The sequence below is a fragment of the Natator depressus genome, chromosome 10 (assembly GCF_965152275.1).
Source record: "Natator depressus isolate rNatDep1 chromosome 10, rNatDep2.hap1, whole genome shotgun sequence".
In the NCBI taxonomy this organism is placed as follows: Eukaryota; Metazoa; Chordata; order Testudines; family Cheloniidae; genus Natator; species Natator depressus.
The window spans coordinates 46,206,764-46,225,600 of NC_134243.1; the positions used below are offsets into that span (position 1 = coordinate 46,206,764).

At 48.8% G+C, this 18,837-nt stretch overlaps 1 protein-coding gene across 1 annotated transcript in view; it reads left to right on the top strand.

Moving 5' to 3' along the window:
- Nucleotides 1–4,165: 4,165 nt before the first annotated feature.
- Nucleotides 4,166–18,837, top strand: part of CSK (C-terminal Src kinase) — a 68,903-nt gene continuing 54,231 nt past the window's right edge. The window contains exon 1 of the mRNA XM_074965994.1: nucleotides 4,166–4,773. The gene's annotated coding sequence lies outside the window, so the exon portion shown is untranslated. The remainder of the gene's footprint in view (nucleotides 4,774–18,837) is intronic.

Consider the following 18,837-nt stretch of genomic DNA (forward strand, 5'->3'; position numbering starts at 1 on the left):
CCACCTCCTGTCTGGAGCCATCAGAACCTCTCACTGTCAAACAGCCCCACAAAACAAGTCATCATCGCCTCCATCCTCCTATATGTGATGGATCAGATAGAACTTCCTCAGAGCCCATTAATGGAACGTCTTCATTGGCCAGGGGAGGTCACTAGTGAGTGGCAGGAGGTGTTCCCTTCCCCAGCCCTTGGACTTTGCAGCACCTCTCCCTCCTCCCCTGCTTGCCCAAGGAGCAAGAAGCCCCAATGACGCCAGCGTGGATTAGCTGAAATGCTAGTTCTGTTGAGTGGGTCTGAGTTGATGCGGGGAAGACCGGAAACAATTTGTTTCCAGACAGTTGTATAGCTCAGAGACTCTGAGGCCAGAAGGGACCATTACAATAATCTAGCCTGAACTGCATAACGCAGGCCAGGGAACCTCACCCAATAATTTCTGCGTCAGGCAGAAAGGAGAAGCCCTCAAATTGTTTCATAGTGTTGCCCCGAACCGAACACCTCCCTTCCCATTCACTAGCACACAGATCACACACCTGCTCATCCCCAATCGGACGAACCCCCCCTTCCCCCACCCCCTTCCCAGTTGCACAGACCACTTCCTTTCCTACTCATGGTTACATAACACATGGTGGCCACTACAGCGATGAACATGTAACATTAAGAAGGTAGTTAATGTACAAGTGCTCCTGGTAATGCAACACAGCAGCTGGAAACAAAGAGGTGAAGCCAGCATCATGTGACTAGCCAGCTCTTCGTGGACCTTCCAGCAAGTGGTCTATGGTAAGACCCCAAACAGCGAGTTCTTGTACTGCTTTGAGGCGCTGCGGCCCCAATCCTGTCTTCTGATATACCCGAGACAAACGTGTGTCACTCCCTTGGAAGACCGTGTGTTCATATCCGAGCCCAGGACTGGGCTAATTGGGCCAGATTCTCACTGAACTGTAATTTACTTCCACTTTAGATTCTTTATTCTGCCAGTATTATTATTACTATTGTGGTAGCACGTAGGAGCCCTAGTCTTGGTCCAGGACTCCACAGTGCTTGCGCTGTACAAACACAAATCAAAAGCAGAGTGTAAAGGGTCCTCAGTGTAAATCATAGAATTGTAGGACTGGAAGGGACCTCGAGAGGTCATCTAGTCCAGTCCCCTGCACTCATGGCAGGACTAAGTATTATCTAGAGTAGACCATTGGTTCTCAAGCAGGGATCCGAGGCCTCAAGGGGGTCCGTGAGGAGGTTTCAGGGGTCCACCAAAATAAACCAGAGAGCAGGGCTGGTGTTAGAGTTGCTGGGGTTCAGGGCAGAAAGCCCAAGCCCAACCCCTGCCATGTGGGGCTGAAGCCAAAGCCTGAGCATCTTTGCTTTGCGGGGGCCGGGGACCCCTGTGGCCTTGTGCTTGGGCAGTTGCCCTGCTTGCTACCCACTAACCCCAGCCCTGGCTTTTAATCTACTGACTATGCGGAACAATTGTTGTGGCACAGGTGGGCCATGGAGTTTTTATAGCACGCTGGGGGAGGGGGGCTCAGAACCCCTGATCTAGACCATCCCCAACAGGTGTTTGTCTAAACTGCTCTTAAAATCTGGTCACAATCTCCCTAGGCAATTTATTCCAGTGCTCGGTTCATCATTTTTAACCTGACCTTATGACAAATCTAGGTTATTTTCTTTAACCATTTCATCTAAATTCCCAGGTTGCAGCCACACCATGTTTATTTCTGATCACATCAGTACAACAATTCTGTACATAATAATCATTTTATACATATACAATGCCTTTAACCCAGCATGTGTCCAAAGCAATTTAAAAACCAATCTGCCAACAATGCACATGTTATTTCATGTTCCATAGCACACAGCAACAGTATGTTGCAATTTAGGACAAGAAGCGACAAATCCGTTTACTTTCCTGCATTGACTCTGTAGATGATTTAGGGTGTCACAATGTACTTATCTGAGGTGCAGCTTGGCCAGGACAAACGGGATAACAGGTCTAATTTTACAAAGGGCTCTGTGGGACCTTACTGATTACATGGGGTCCAAAGCTCAGTTTTATATCTCATCAAAACATGAAGCCTCTCAAAGCACAATGCCCGTTAGCACCAGGCTGGGGCTTTTGTTCAGTACTGAATCAAAGGGATGGGTTCCCCATGACTGAATTGCCAGCACCACTGTGTGCAGCATCTTGGCTTTTTATTGGGAGTTTCACATCCCAAATGCTGACCTGGCCTGATCCTACGTTGCTTATGAGAGCATGCAGCACAAGATGGGACGGCTTCAGGCTTTGCGCTTTTCAGAATCAAATGACTCTCTGGGAAATTGGATTAAATGTGTATGTAGCTCTTTGGATTTTGTGGCTTCTTATGGAGGGTCTCTGGGGTTGAGAGCCAAGGTTGTCTGTTGGACTGTCCTGATGTTGAGGAGATTCTCCTGATTTTGAGGTGGCAGTCCCATGACCTTCAAGTTGGGCTTAGAAACCTTTTAAAGTGCCCTGAAATGTATTATGGGATGGTGCAATGCATTGAGACACTATATCACGACATGATGTGGCAACCCCAGGGATCACGCATGAGTCCATGCTAGTACAGTGCTTTGAAGGTGAAAGGTGTTATGGAAATGCCAGTAGGCTCCTCTGCCAACCATACACGGATGACATCCAGCCCTGTAGCATGTGCATCAGCTGCGGACAGTGATGTTTCTCAGACATCACACTGCCTGAGTGAGGGAAGTTTGTGGGTGAGAAGTGGAGCTGGCTCAGGCTCAGTGTAGGGAAAACAGAAATGATACTGGTAGAAAGGGAGAAGTTCTTTGAGGAAATAGAAGCAGCTATGACATCTAATGTGGAGGTAGGTATTTACTCTCTGACTGACCTGATTGCCAAGGTGGTGCACAATAATATCCTATTATTATTTGTATTTGCAGTAGCACCTAGAGTCCCCAGTCAAGAACAGGGCCCCATTGTGGTACAAACACCTGGTAGCTAAGGTACTCATAGATTACTAGTACCCTCCCCTTCCCTCCCTGGTCTGTTTATTAAGCTCTTTGGAGCTTGGACTCTGTTTTGCTATTTTTGGAGAGAGCTTAGCACAATGCGGCTCCCATTCCAGTGGCTACAGTAATAATAAATAATAATAAAATAAAATAATAATAATAATAATAAAAAAGAATCCTTGACGCTCAAATAGCAGGTGTAGCCAGAAATGCCTGTTTCCACCTTCGGTTAGCTAAAAGACTGCATTTCTTCCTCCCAGTCTCAGACCTAGCCACTCTGATCCATGTCTTTGTCACCATCCAGGCTGGGCAGAAGCATCAGTAAATCCAGCAACCATGGTCGGCTTTGCAGGACTGCACTAGATTGAGGAAAGCACATCACACCAGCGCTCCGAACTCCGTATTGGCTCCCTCGCCAGTTCCCCGTATTGGCCTCTAGGACGTGGTATTAATCTTCAAAGCCCTAAAAAAGTTATGGGGAGCCTGTCTCTTGCTGTTCCCCTGTGACAGCTGTGGTCAGCAGAGGTGCTGCAGTTGAAGGAGTCCAGAATGAAGGCCTTGGAGTCGGACTGTGGCATTCCCAACCACCAAAGATCAGTGTGAGCCACCATTAGGACACGCCCTCTGGGCAAGCCGCCTGTCGCTGACAACGGCTGTAGAATAGCTGATCTCCCACGTGGAGACAAAAGGAGAACACCACACTTCAAGAAGCAGCATCACCCACAAAGAATACAGTCCTTTCAGATGGACCCAATGTGGTTTAAAACGTGTGTATAAGGTGCCTAGATACCACAGCGACGGGCACGTTTGGACCCTCCGAGATGAATTTGGATGTACCTGGGGAAATATTAAATGCATCCAGAGTCAATGTGGGGTCGTGTAAGCCCAGTGCAAACGTGACTTAGCATCATGTCACCATGCCCCGCACAAGCATCAGGCCACTCAGCAAGTTTTTCGCAGCCTGCAGGACAAACATGACCACTCCATCCACCACCAGTTAGGAGTCTCAAACCTGTTGCCCTCTCCTATTTGCTAACTCAGTTATCTCCCGCCTCTCCCTCCCGCCCGGTCCCGGTCCCGGTCCCATGTGTAAGTCCCCTTCCTCCCTAACACCACCCCGAATCAATGCGCCGGGATGCCCAGCAGGCGGCGCACCGTCCTTGCCCACGCCTCGCCGAGGAGCTGGGCGAGCCCCGGCGGCGCAGGCGCGGTGCTCGAGGCGGACGAATCCGGGACCGGGCTCCGTTTCCTTTCACCAGGCCCTGCGAGCTCCCGTCCAACTGAGTCCGAGAGGGAGCGGGGTGGGGGAGAGAGCGAGCCCCGCACCGACCGCACCGCCTCCCTCCCCCGGGATCGCGCAGGGCCTCCCCGCTCCCTCCAGGCCGGTAGGGGGCTGAACCGCCTCCTTCCCGTGCCCCTCTGCGCTGCTCCCGGCGCTCTCCGAATCCCCAGAGCTGCGGCGTTCCGGGATCGAACGCTCGACGCGTTCCAAGGAAGCCGGCAGCGTTCGAAATTGGAATCCTCCTGTCGGCCGCTGCTACATTGTTTTCTCTTCCCCACCCCCTCTCCCCGATCCCTCTTTCCCCCGGCCCCACTGCTATCCGAACACCCACCCCGACCCCACCCCTTTGTACCTCTCCCGCTTCCCCTCACCTCCGTCCCCGGCCCAGCAGCGCCCGGGGAACACCCCCGCCGCATGGAATATCCGGCAGCTGGCTGAGCCCCACGCTGAGAAGCCGGCTCCCCGACGGGGAAGCGGAGCCGGAGGCAGCTCGGAGCCTGCAGAGAGGTGAGTACCCGAGACCCCCACCACTCTCACACTTTGGGAAGGGATGGGAGTGGTTACTACAGGGACCGAGGCTGCACCCTCCCCCTCGCTGTTCCACAGTCCCCCAGGCTGCACCGAGGTGGATGTACCCCAGGATCATAGTTTCCCCCAGCTTCCATTCCTCTGGTGGGTCTGAATAATCCTGGGAGCTCTTGTCACTCAGGGTGCACCCCATGCTCAGATGTGATTGTAGTCCTGTCGTCTGACTCCAGCCCAGCCATATAGTGAGCCATCAGGGACTTTGCAGGAGGCCTGTAACCCCTGTGCAGGCCAGATGGACGATTTCCTGGCCATGCCCCCTGGAGTGATCTGCCTGGGGCAGTACCCGCTGTGGCACCTAGACCCAGTTTGTCACCCATTGCGGAATGGGGAGGTAGGGAGAGAAATGACTTTTCAGATTGAATGTGTATCTTTGGAGGGCTTCAGTCACTCTCCCATTTGGACTAGGCCTGTGATCTCTTCCCCTCCTTCCCAAAATAAAATCTCCTTTCTTCCCATAATCAGACCAAGGTGTGTTTGCATAGGTGCTTTCCGCATGAATAAGATGTATCCATTTGTTACCCCAGTACATTGGGTTTGGAAATCTGTTGTGGCTGGCAGCTTGTGGCTGAAGTGGATTTGAATGGTTGGATTACCAGTTTACTCCTCCCTCCCAAACAAATGGAGGGTCAAACTGCAAGTTTCCTCTGCAGCCCTAGGAGGCTTCTAACTGCACGGGTGGGAAGGGAGAGATTCGCTGGATAAAACCTTGACCCTTCCACGGCCGCCCATCCCTGTCTGTAGCTGCTCAGGGCGACAATCGCGCGCTCGGTTCTCACAGCCATTCTGGCAGTGCCCGAGATGACAGCAGCTGAGACAATGGGGACTCTCTCCTCCCCACACTGACCGTTTCTTCCTTCCTATGGTGAGCCTGGGAGCCCAGAGAATGGGGTTGCATATGCAGAGCTCATTCTAACCCAAGATTCATGTGCTCAGGGCTGTGGATGGGGATCCGGGACCCCTAGGCTGGTTTGATTCCATTCACTGAGGTTTCTCTAAGTCCAAGGATTAAGGGCCCTAGAACTCCTGGCTCTGTTGAAATACATGTTGACTCAGTATGAATGGTAGGCTGCTGCTGTCACCTAATGTCCATTTCCTTGTAGACAGCAGTGCTACAGCGCTCGCCAGTCTTAGCCTTTCAGAGCCACATGGTGGAAACCAACAAAGGTATTGAATGCGGAGAGTTTGGGGTTTTTTTCGCCCCCCTCTCTGCCCCCAGAACAATAAGCGAGTCATATTGTTGCAAACTGAGCGGTCTGTCTGGAGGACAAGCAGCGGGTCTGTGTTATTACTCTCTCCCATCGCAGAGCAATCCCCTAACAGCCATTATTGTATGTCACCCTGATGGGCGAGCACAGCAGTGCTGCCTTTGTTGATGCTCTGAGCATAGGTTTCATGGGACTCGAGGTATGATGAGATTTCTTCAAATATCTAGTGTTATTTAACTTGCATTGGTGGTGAGTGGAGGGCAGACTTGATTAAGGTATTTAAGGTTATGAAGGGGCCGGTGAAAACTTTAATATCACATTACAAAATGGGTACAAGGGGCGCTGAGAGTGATGGCCAAGTGAATTGAGAATACATAAAAGGAACTGTTTCCTCGCACAGTGAAGTCGGCCAATGGAATTCGAGGCTGTCAGTGGGAGATCAAAAAGCCAAATGGCGTGGTTGGGATTCAAACCAGTCTGGATAGTTGTCTGGCCATTTATCATTGGGAGTTCTGCCTGGTAATAGAACAGGAATCAAATCTCATGCTCCAGGGCATAAACTGGTTACTTCAGGGGTCAGGAAGGAATTTTTCCTTGCTCCACACATATACACAGTTGCACTTGTAGCTGTGTTCCTCAAGAGGGGCTCCCCAGAAGCATGTTGTATGCTGCAGGCAGGATACCAGACTCAGTGGAACCAGTGTTTAGATTCGGCATGTTCCTCTTGTCACATTTTTCCATCATTAACTCTGTTTGTGGAAGGCTTATGTCTTGGCTCATTCAAATTATATTGGGATGGAGCTTTGGTATATGGATTTTTGACCCCAGTGCAGGGTTACTTGTTTTGATTCAATAATCTCTTTGTTGTCTCTTAGGCATCTTGCGATGGTCCCAGTCCTGCAGTTGGATCCACGTGAGTGGATCCTTCCACCTGTGCAGACCCCACTCAGGACAGGAATCGGGGATCCTACAGAAGTCAGCAGGACCCCGCTCAGATGCATGTGTGTGTCCATGCAGCTCCGATTGCAGGATCACAACCACAGGCCTCCTGTGGTTGTATAGTACATCTGTGGCCCACCTGTTCAAAGCCTTTGAGTGCTATAGAACCTTTCTGCAAGTGTTCATAGCTCTCAAGTGTGTAACGGGATAGGATGCTGAAGGAACTAATTGAATATAATTAAGATCAGTTTTGCCATTGGCTGTTCTTTTCCCTGAATTTAAAAAAGAAGACCCTTGATCTGTAAAATTGTTGAGCAGCTGAAAGAGAGAGAAAGGACTAGATGGCGTGAGTCCAATTCCGAGGGGCAGGTGCAAAATCGCTCGCTGCTGCCCCCTTTGTTGGGTTAAACACCGAGCAGCCGTACTTGAACGGCGGGGGGAGGATGTTGCTTCTCTTTCCTGGATGTTGATTGGCCAGTCTTGGGATAGAAAGGACAAAGGACACTGTCCCATGGGATTGTGGCATAGTGTTGGCGGGTTCTCAGGACCTGAGTCTGGGGTGCGGGGGCTGGGCTTGAGCTGCGTCCACACTGCAAAATGATCGAGTATGAACCCAAGCTGCCCCAGGACTCAAGCTCAAACCCTCCACCCCTTCAAGGTCCTGGGACCCAGACCTGAATCAGACAGAAATGCCTGTAGACAGAAGGGGGGTTTGAGCTTGATCCTGAATGTGAGCAGGGGCTTATATTGCAGAATAGATGGACCCTAAACAGTGAAAGATCAAATGGGCCACGGAGCCGGATCACACCCCTAAAGAAGCAGCTGGAAGGCATGTTGGTGGGGTTGCACAGGGGAAGCTTGCATTGCTGCCCATTCTGCAGATGAATAGAGGCCTTCGGTGGCTGCTAATTCAGTGTCTGACTTGGACAGAGCGGCACCCGCTTACCCCAGGGCTGAATTGGAGTCTGCGTATGAATCCTATTCATTTCATGGGGCGTGCTTCCCTGTGCAATCATTGCACAAGAATGGTTTGTGTATGGTCGGAGGCCGTGTCTATTCTGGCCTTTCCCTCAGAAGTTTCCCACTGGTTCAGCTCCCCCAACCTATAGCAGTGCTGGGAGCACTAGCAGAGACCTGGCTGCAACTGGCCACCATTGTCTAATTACAGGAGCATTTTGCCTAGAACTAGTCAGAGCAGGTGTAGGTGGGTAAAACTCCAGCGGATGCCTTGTCTATACTAGCGCTTCTACAGTTACTGACTCTTGGGCAGTTCGCTGATGGTAGGAAGCTTCGCTGGAAAAATGTAGTTTAAACGGTGGGAGATGGTGGATGCTTTTCTAACCTGTGTCAACTGTCAGGCATACCGTGCTCCCGCTTTGGGAGGTTGACTTGCTGGCCTAGCACACAGGAGTCCTGGTTACTGTTAAGCGTTAAGCTGGAAATAAAGGAAAATTAAACAAAAAACCTGTTTGGAACTTGATGGGTTAGCTAACTGTATAAAACAGAGCCACTCCTGCTGCGATCTGCCTCTGTTGTATTGCGGATTGGGATAGTGTTTGGCAGAGCTAGAGATCATGTATGAGCTGCAATTCCCAGGGTGAGTTAAAGGTGCAGTTTCAGTTCTGTGTCCTGGCTTTTGTAGCTTTGTGTTTGTTTTTTTTTTAAGTTCTAAACCTCAGGGTTGGTCTGTGTCCTACCATTTGTGCTTTCACTTAACTAAATAATGAATTTACGCTAAACCAATGACACTTCAGCTTTGAAACTGACTTAAGAGTGCGCACACTAGGGGTTAATCCATGTTGTTAAACTAGCACGCAAACTGTGTGTAAACCAGTCCTAAAGAACGGGGGACATGACGACCACCTACAAATATCCGAGGTGGAGGAATTGGAGTGGTACATGGAGGGTAGCTTAGGGCATTATGCCCTGGGTTTGTGGGGTTAAACTGGTGCTAAGCCCTAATGTAGAGACAGAGTGAAAAATGTGGCTATGCAGGTGCAATTTATTCCAGTGTGCTTCTAGATTAAGGTGTAGGGGCATCCACACTGGTCATGTTACGCTGGTGCAAACATCCGAACAGTACAAGGAGGACCTAAAACCAAGTTTCAGATGTTTCAGGTCCTCCACCTGTCCCTGAGTGCAGATTTTTGTGGTTTTACAATAACATTTTTTAAAATGTTTCTTCTCACACTAGTTGGTTTGTGAAAGGCCCTCCCAAGCTGATTAAATAGGAGAGAAGCATTGAAACTGGCTATATACCCAAAGTGCTGTTAAGTGCACACAGCCAATCCATTGACGAGATCAAGGGAAAACATATTTTTCACTCTGATCTTTCAGTTATGGTAATTGTAGGTGGTTTCTGTAACAGAGGTAGATAAAAATCTTTCAGAGCGGATGTGATTCCTTGGTTGGTTTTTATTTTTATTAAGAGTTAAGTCTCTCTTTAAGAAAGGGGAAATTTAGGTTGACTGTTAGGAAGAGTTTCTGATGCTGAAGTCTGTTGATTCCAGGGTGGACAAACTCAATGGTCCATGATAAGTAGGATGCATTATCTAGATGTGGGGGGAGAGGGGGCTAGCCATCACTTCCTACGGCAATTTAAAAGTTCATTCAAAGAAAAAAGTTTCTTTCTCTTAGGAAGGATCTTCCAAATGTGAGACAATACGATGTTGTCTGTCTGTAGACTCAGGAAGACAGCTCTCGTGCATCTGCTGCTGCACCTAGCTTTGCCCAGTGGCAGTCTGAAATGGACAAGACTCTGGTCAGTTTTACCCCTTGCTATTCAGGGCCTTGTGAGAGGTGGTGAAAGCCACAGTCGACAGTCAGGTCAATTTCACGTTGCTGATTCATGGGGAAAGCCTGTGTGCAGCAGCAGAGGCAGGCGCGGGAGCGATTTGTGAAGGGGGAGGACTCAGAATTGGGTACTGGAAGATGAGTAGAGGAGCGAACCACTCCCCTCGCAGCAGCCAAGGGATAGAGCAGCAGATAACCCTCCATTCAAAGTGCCAGGAGGCTGTAGCCTAAGGGGGAGAGAGAGCTCCTTAATTCCAGGAGCCCTGGGCAGGGGGAACATCAAATGTATCTGACTCCCATTAGCCAGAGGCCGATACAATAGATGGGTTCCTGTGTAATGGGTTAAGTAAATGGGAGAGAGCATAGCTCCGCCTCCTCTGTTCAAAGCATCCGCTGTTCTCTCCCCCTGGCTTGGGTAAGCATCACTCCCTTCTCCTTGGCGCCCTCTCCTGTTTTATCCACTGCTGAACAGGGTCCATGGACCGCACCTGAATAAGAATCCCAGCACTTTCCCCCTTCTGAGCAGTTGGGAGTGACTGATGGTGCTGGAGGACTGGATTTATCACCCTAGGACTTCTTGGCAGTGCTGCCCTTCATGTTCTTCACTGGCCTGTGGGTTTTTTGGCTAACAGATCTCTACTGACTGTTCCAAGCCTTGTATCTGGCTGTGGAATAGTCTCCCAGTGGAGCTGGGAGGAAGCTCCTGTTAAATGGGACACTTAGAAGTAGACTCTCTTTTAAGGTAGCACAGATTGCTGGACAAAAGATTGTAGGGTATAACCCTGTTTCAGCCAAAGGGGGTAGATTGTAGATAATTCCCCAGGATTCATCTAGCTGTAATTTCAGTGATTGGACAGAGTTCTGCGAGAAGCAATGCCACCTTTCCCCATCCATCTTGACACGGAAGAAGCTGGCACTTTGTCCTCCGCTGGAATCAGGGGATCAGCTTGAATGGAGGTCTCTACAAACAGGGGGCCGTGGATTCGGTAAAGGCTGCGCCGTTTCTGGTTGGAGCAAATTCCCTTCTGTGTGCAGCGAAGTTGCTAATTGGGTTTGAAATCTGAATGCGCCGTTCTCCTTCCCCCCCCCCCCCACTCCCCCTTCCTCCATGCTCACTGTCCTTGCGGTGGGGCTTGGAATTGATAGCCTCCAACTGCCAAGCGCACAAGCTGATGTACTGAGGAGAACGCGATTGCTGTCTCCTCTGCTGCAGCCTTGGCTGCTGTTGCAGGATTTCCCCTTGCAGCAGGCACTGTGCTCCTCTTCACCTTTTGGGTCCCCTCCCCCATCTGGCTGGAAGAACCGCATGAGATGAGATGAGAGGATAAGCGAGAAGGGGCTGGGCGGGCGGGCGAGGGTGTCTGTAAGCAAAGCCCCAGCCACCGTTTCACTGATTCTTTGCTCCTCTTCTGTTATGTAAGGAAAGATGCTTCTCTGCTTCTGCTCTGGTCTTGTGGGTCCCCTCCCCCACCCCGGCACACGCACGCGCGCACACACACACACACACTCTCTCTCTTCCTCTCCCTTTCTCACCTTTAAAATTCATAAATAATTGACGCTTGTTGAGCTGCTGGCTGGGCCCCATGCTGCAGAGACTCAGCACTGAATGGAGACCAAACGCTCCTGGCCTTACAGCCTTGGCTCTATTCCTTCACCCGGCGACAGGGCGATGCGTTAAGGAGCCGCTGATGGCGTTTCACCGGGGCAGCCCGCTTGCTCGGGAGGCCCCATAAATTCTACCAGCCACACCATTCTCGAGGTGTAAGCCTGGCGAGGCTGCGATTGTAATGCCTACCTAGCCGACTGCCACCCGAGGGAGATCCCTTGGTGCTGGGGCAAGTAGCTCAGAACTGGGGAGGTGGGGAAGAGGCTGCGTATGCTGGAGAAAGGGCAGCACTAGGCTTGGGGGATGGGGTGGATTGAGGATCCACTCTTGGAATGTCCTGCCAGCTTGGTGCTCCGGCTCAGTCTGTTGCACTCTGCCGCATGGCATGTGGAGAGAGGAAATCTCACAGGTGCCAAATTGTTCGGAGGTTTATAGCTTAGTGCCACTGCCTTGAGTTCCACATGGACGTCCGGTGGCAGGCAGTGCGGCTCCCGGAGCGCTGCGGTAATGTGGTCCTGACATGCAGCCTCTCTCGAGAGGGCTGCAGTGGCACCGTGCGCTTGCCACAGAGTTAGGGTGGCCTCAGCATGCAGGCCCATGTAGCGTACCTAGCGGCAATCGAATCTTGAGGTGGCGTAGACGTAGGTCATGGTGGCAAGGTCCCTGCATTGGAGAGAAGAGGTTGCACCTTGATGCAAGTGGGAAATGTGCTCTTGGCCGCAGCTGCTACCTGGGCACCTAGGACTAGCCAAGGATCTAGAAACACCTGGGTTACAAATGACTGTCTCGGGCTGTGATCTAAATTCAGTCAACTCTTCCCTCTACTTCTCCGAACCCCCCAATGTGATCTCCAAGTTGTCCAGATGTGTGTATGGCGGGGCTGATTTGGGGCCATGCCCCAACCTTGGCATGCTGCTGCAGTGACATATAAGGGCATGCCAGGGCAGAATTCCCTTAGCATTGGAGCAGCGTAGACCTGATGTAAGCAGCTCTCTGCCGCCCCAGCATAGGGGATGTCCCATTGTACTAAGTGCTCTGGGGACTCTGGGCTGAAATGCAATCCATAGGCAACTATGGGGAGGCTGGGGCTAGCTGGGCCCGCACAGCAGCCCAGAATCGAGGTGGCAGAAAGGTGGCTTAAAGCCACCTTTACCGATCCAAAGGAGGCTTGTGTTGTCTGCATGAATGTCACATAATTCTAAATCGTGACTGTGCAGTGAGAACTCTGAAAAGTCTGGAAATGTAAGCAAAGCTGCTGCTAATGTTTGAGACAAAATTGAAGGTGGAGATGTGCAGATCCCAGTCGTGGGTGTGGTATAAGAACCTTGATAAGGTGTAGGGGAGGGCAAAGGATGGCCTGGGACATGCACAATAAATTCCTGATGCAGCTGGTGTGACTGGTCTATGGAGCGTCCTGGTGTCAGCGGTGTGCTGGTCTTACACCATGGGCCTCGTCCTCCTCTGTTACACCCGTGCAATTCACTGACTTCAGTGGTGCCGTTTCTGCTTTATACCGGTGTAAGTGGGAAGAGAATCGGGACCCAAGACGTTACAGAGCACTGTCTACTGAGTTTAGGCTTTAGAACGGTTTGGTTTAAAGTGGGGGAGAGGAGAGTAGTAAAATCTACCCTGGCAGGAAGTCTTCATGCCTCTCCAAATATTAATAAAAATAATAGAAATAACCATATTTCCTGTGTTATTGAAGGCTCTTGAGACTATTAAAACGGCCAACACTTTTAGAACTCGGTGAGTGTTGCACTCTGTGCAGTTTGTTTGCATTTCCCAATGGTTGGACAACACATAATAATGCCTTGCTCTGATACAGCACTTTTAATCAGCCACTTTCAAAGCACTTTGCAAAGGAGGTCAGTATCATTATTTTACAGGTGGGGAAACTAAGGAATGGAAAGGGACAGCGGGCAACCTTGAGAAAGCCAATCAGTGCCATCAGTTTCACCCTTGTTTATAGTCAGGTTCTCAGCTCGGCACTGTTTGCGGTGCAAACTCTGCAGAGGACAAAGATCAAAGCTTTGGGCCAGATTTGAGTAGACAGTGTTGAGCCAATGTGTGAGAACCCGGCAGTGAAATAGGCACGGCCCTACTCTGTCTCCAAGCCACCGCAAGCAGTAAACAAATAACACCAAAGGTGAAAAGTTAAAGCTGAAATATTCCCAGAGTGGATAAAAATCAATGATTTAAAAAAATTGATTTTTTTATTTAAATTGGATTTTTTTGATAAAATGCTTTTTGAGGAAAAAAAACAATCTAAAGATAGATACATTATAGCTCAAAGATATCTCATTATGGAATAGGGATTATAAATTCTAATTCTGTAGTATGAGACCATATATTCATGTAATGTTTAAGAAAAGTTTTGTAAATTAGTTCCAATAGTTCATGGATTAGGGACCCAATCTTATGGGGTTCCAGGGGCTTCTGTGTAGATTATTTAGGTTACTCTTTCTATCTACCCAATGGGACGCAGTGCTCAGCCTAGAAGATACCATCAGAGATGCTTAGTTTTGCAGTTCTCAAACTGTGGATTTGGGTCTCCAGAGATAACATGCTGGTTAACAGCAAAAATGTTTTTTAAATAAATAAATAAATAATATAGAGAGGTGAGAAAAAACAGACCTCAACCCTGTTGTCCCTCTGAAAATTCGTGTACACAGAGTCAGTCCCTTACCTCTCTCTAAAAGTGCAAAGTTTCAAAAAGTTCAATGGCTAGAAGATTGTTGGGGGTGGAATAGATCTGGACAAGGAGAAGAAGTCTGGAGATGAATGTGAGAAGGGAGTGACAGGTCGTAGAAACAAAAGTGAAACTGTTTGAGCAGCATATTTCAGAAGTCTTGAGGTCTTTCTGAGTGTAGCCTTCATTGATTTGAGATCTACCATACCATTTTCTCACTAGAAGGGAAAATCTATAATGGCAGCAGGCCATAAAAGAGACCCAGTTTGGGAATAAGAACCATTCACAAAATATATGTTTGCTGATGATGTTTTAAAGAAAGTCACACCAGTGAACTGGTGGAAGTCACTTAAGCGCTTGAATTCAGAGACTGTTGAAGTGACAATCTCACTTTTAACAGCAGTAGCTTCTTCTGCCAGTGTAGAAAGAATATTTTCTTCCTTTGGACTAATTCATTCCAAATTGAGAAATCGTTTGGGACCTGAAAAAGCAGGAAAGCTTGTTTTTCTTTTCCAGATTATGAAAAAACAGGAAAACGAAGGTGAAGACGACAGAGTTGGCTGCAGAAGCCAATATTTTAAGTTTCTCATGTTGACCTGGCTGACTTAGTCAATTTAATTTTTGTTTTTAAAAAAATATATTTTTACCTATTTTAGTTAAAAACAATTTTAACAAAAACAAATCTGATTTTAAAAAACTTAAATGTTTAACTGAATTAAAAAATTCATATGCTTGTTTTGTTAAAATATTCTGTGTTTGCTGTTGAAGAAAAAAAATCCAGAATACAGAACATTGTTGTTTTAGTTAAATAAAACAATTTAAACGTCTGTCTGGTGGTGATCTCCTCCTAATATAGCATGGCAAGAAAATCCTCCAAATATTAATGATTAACCTGTTGAATTGAAGATAGTTTACCTCCCAATGAGTTCATAAATATCTGCTTCAATTACCTTTGGTAAATGAAATAACCAAACAATCATTCCTTTTCTGATATAGCTGTAAAACTAATCTGAAAAGTTTTCAAAATAAATCACTTTAAAAATGTGTAGTGTGTATCTTCTAAAAATGAAACCTACATCGATCTCTGAGTTGTGAAGAATATGTATAAAGGTTAAAACAACCAACAAGAATGCACTTTTATGTAGAAATCCATGATTAAATCGAGTCTTCCTGACTACTGATTTAAATCAAATCCTCCTTGAATATTCCATCTTAATAATCTTGGGTTGTGGTGCAGAATTAAAAGGAAGGGTTAGTTTTTTAAATGGTTTATTATATTCATACTACAGTAGTGGTTGGGCCTCTATTGTGCCCGTTGCTGTACAGATGCACAGTGAGAAACAGTCCCTTTCCCAGTGATCGTGCACCCTATATAGACAAAACAAAGGACGGGTGAGGAAACAGACACAGAGAGGGGAAGTGACTTGCCCAGTGTCCAAACAGCAAATCAGTTGCAGAGCCAGGCATAAGAGCCAGGTGTCCTGAGTTCCAGTCCAGTGCTCTGTGCATTAGCTCATGCTGCCTGCTGCCTTTTTTTCATCTTGACAGTGTCTGTTGGTTTTGTTCTTTGGGTTGTTGTTTTTTTTTCCCCCTTCCCCTTTGGTCTGACAGATCCCCTTTCCTAATGGGGGCATAGAGACTCCAAAATAATTGCTGGTGGTTGTATTTTTGAAGGGCGTTTTCCCTCCAGCTACCAGTTCTATCACCAGTAGCTGTTTTTGCTCATCCTCTCTCCCCCCATCCTCAACTTCCCTGTGTCTCTCTCTCTTCTTTATGTCCAAATGACTGTACTGTGCGATTGGGTCTGTGCTCTTCTGCCTTCTTGCTCTTCTAGGGGAGCTGCTGGGGTGGGGTTGGGGGAGAAGGGGAGTGAGGGTGTGAAACTGACAAGGGTTCCTTGAGTCCTGTCAGTTTCAAATTGCTGCCAGGAAAAATGCCCCGGTCTGCTACCTGGTGATCCTATTGGGTTCTCCCACATGGGTGAGCGGGCCCTAAAGAGGGGAAGGTGCTGGGGTGCAGTGCTGAGGGATTTAGCTCCCAAAGCAAGTTGGGTTGAATTTGGGTGCCCCTGGGGGATGCTTCAAGTCTGGAAGAGCAGCTAGTTCTGTTCAGTTCAACCGTGTTGATGGGAGTCCCACGTTTCCTTCTGCTCTCAGAGGGCCTTATCCAATGCCCATTGAAATCACTGGGGGGCTTTCTGTTAACTGGGCCTTGGATTGGGCCCATCGTGCAGTACAGAGAATACCGTTTGGCAGTCCTGCCAGCATCGATTACCAGCTGGCAGTTCCGATCCGCTAGAGAGGCTGTGGGGATACTTGGTGAGTTGAAGTCCAGTTCCTATTGGCTCCACGACTGCCTAGGCTCCATCTGGTGAGAGCAGACAGCAAAGGAGCTAGGGACAATCACAGGTGCTAACCACTGTCCTTCAGCCTCTAAATAGAATCCCCTTTGTCATGGAGATGGATCATCTCTCCATGTTAAGGATGGCGCTAGCTTCCCACTCTAAACCTGATTGCCACCCATGTGCAAGAGATGTGTCTTGTCTCTCTATCAAAGCCAGCTATGGTGTCCAGGTCACAACTGGCCTCCTGCCTAGCTGTCTCATACAGGCCAAGAACTTGAATGGGCTATGGAGACCGAGCTCCCCTCTACAGGTCAGGACTGTGAGGGATATAGGCAGGGAATGGTTTGGGGGGGATGCTTGCTCTGCCAATCTCCATGCTGCACCTGTTCTTGGGACTTGCCCTCCAGGGCTGTCAACCTTTCGCTAGCAGGGAATCCACTTCCAATGAGTTTTAAGGAACCTTTTTAGGCTGCTGAGCTGCCTGGCAGATAATTCGTTTGCTTTGCTATAGAGTGAATTGCTCCCCAATGCCAGGATGCAACAGATTTATGACAGGACTGTTCCCTCTGGGATCGAAATACCTGTCATGTTCTCCCAGGGTGGGTGAGAGAAGGCAACTGGGCGCTGAGCCTTGGCACAGCAAGATAAAAGGTCAATAACTTCCTCTTCATGCCCTGGCTATATTTTTGCTTCCTTCTGCAGCAGTGCCTTGTAGGTTGAGTTCCCCTCCTTTGAATCCAGCAGAGCTGTGTTTCAGTGGAGAGGAGTTTCCAACATGAGCACAGACGGAATCCACGGCTCTGGACTCTCCCACTGAGGCAGGCCCAAGAATAGTAGGGCCAGATATATGGGGGAAATTTAATCCAAAGCTGACACAACCGCACTAGACAGGAGCGGTTGAGCCAGTCATGGCTTTTTTACTGCAATTTCTACATTTGGGGAAGTGGCTCTCACAGCTTCAGTGCAGAATGGGTTACGTCTAATTTTACTGGGGGGTTTTACCGGCAGTACCGCATGGGGATTCGGTGCGGAGAGTGGGTGCCATGTTGCTTGCAAGTGGCACTGCCGCATTAGCAGCAGGGGAATTCAGAACCATGGTTGCAGGTCTGTCTGGGACATATACCTTGTAGAGCGGTGGTGGAACTGAACTGGATTCTCTTTCCCTCTCTGATCCTTTATTCTATGAATTCTGTCTGTGCTCCAGTGTCTTGGGGAGGCTTCAGTTTTCTTAGAGGGTGCTGATGGTTGGCTGATCTTTCAATTTAACCCCTCCCAGAGCTGCGACCTTTTCTGATCTTAGGGTTAAATTTCTGTTTCCCTCTTTTGCCCTCCTGAAATTCTGAGCCGCAGGGTTGAAAATGAAATTGCTAAGTAATGATAAGAGCCACAGTGCATCCTGAAAATAAATGCAGGGAGGAAAGAAGAACAGTTATAAAAATTGGAAGAGAAAAGAAAAGAGAACTGCTGGAGACACAGCGGAAGGTGCATCTGCCTGCAGCCAAGTTGTGATCACATCAGTGCTTTTAAGCTAAATGGGATCATTTATGGGGGCTGCTTGCAGGGGAGACATTGGTGGAAAACAGAGCTGCTGCAGTCAGTCAGTCGGGTGGCTCTCTTTTCTTTGTCCGTATAGAAGCAGTTCCCTAGCATTTTTGTCAGGGGGTGATGTGCAGCTAGAGGCACCATCTTAGAGATGAGCCAGAAAAGCCACGTTCTGCCCATCAAGGCTGTCTTCACTGCAGAAAAACCTCCCAAAATCCCCAGTGCAGCAAGTCTTGCTCAGATCCTAGGTCTCCAGGCTTGGGTCCCTGCCCCAGGGCTAAAAATAGCAGGGTAGATGTTCCCGCTTGGGCTCTGAATCCCAGGAAGCGGGGGCGGGTCTCAGAGGTCGAGCTCCCGTTTGAGCCGAAATGTCTACATTGCTGCAATGAGCCCCTAAGCCTGAGTCTGTAGACCTGGATTCTGAATCTCACTGCCCTGGGGTTAGAACAGAAGAACGGCCATACTGGGTTAGACCAAAGGTCCATCTAGCCCAGTAGCCTGTCTTCCGACAGTGGCCAATGCCAGGTGCTTCAGAGGGAATGAACAGAACAGGCTATCATCTGATGATCCATCCCCTGTCGTCCACACCCAGCTTCTGGCAGCAGAGGCTAGGGACACTCAGAGCATGGGGGTTTATTTGTTTTTGCAATGTAGACATACCCTAAGAGTTCCTATGGCACTTCTGTAAGAAAATGGGTAATTAAACTCTGCCTGCTAAAATTCCCCATTTTGTTGGACACTGTATTCCCCCCTTCTCTTGAACTGTTCACTCGGTGCTAGTGTGTCCTTATAAACAGCATCCGTAATTCCTTCTGAGGTGGCTGCATTTCACTATGGATGAGGTGATCCCAAGTGTAAAGCGCTT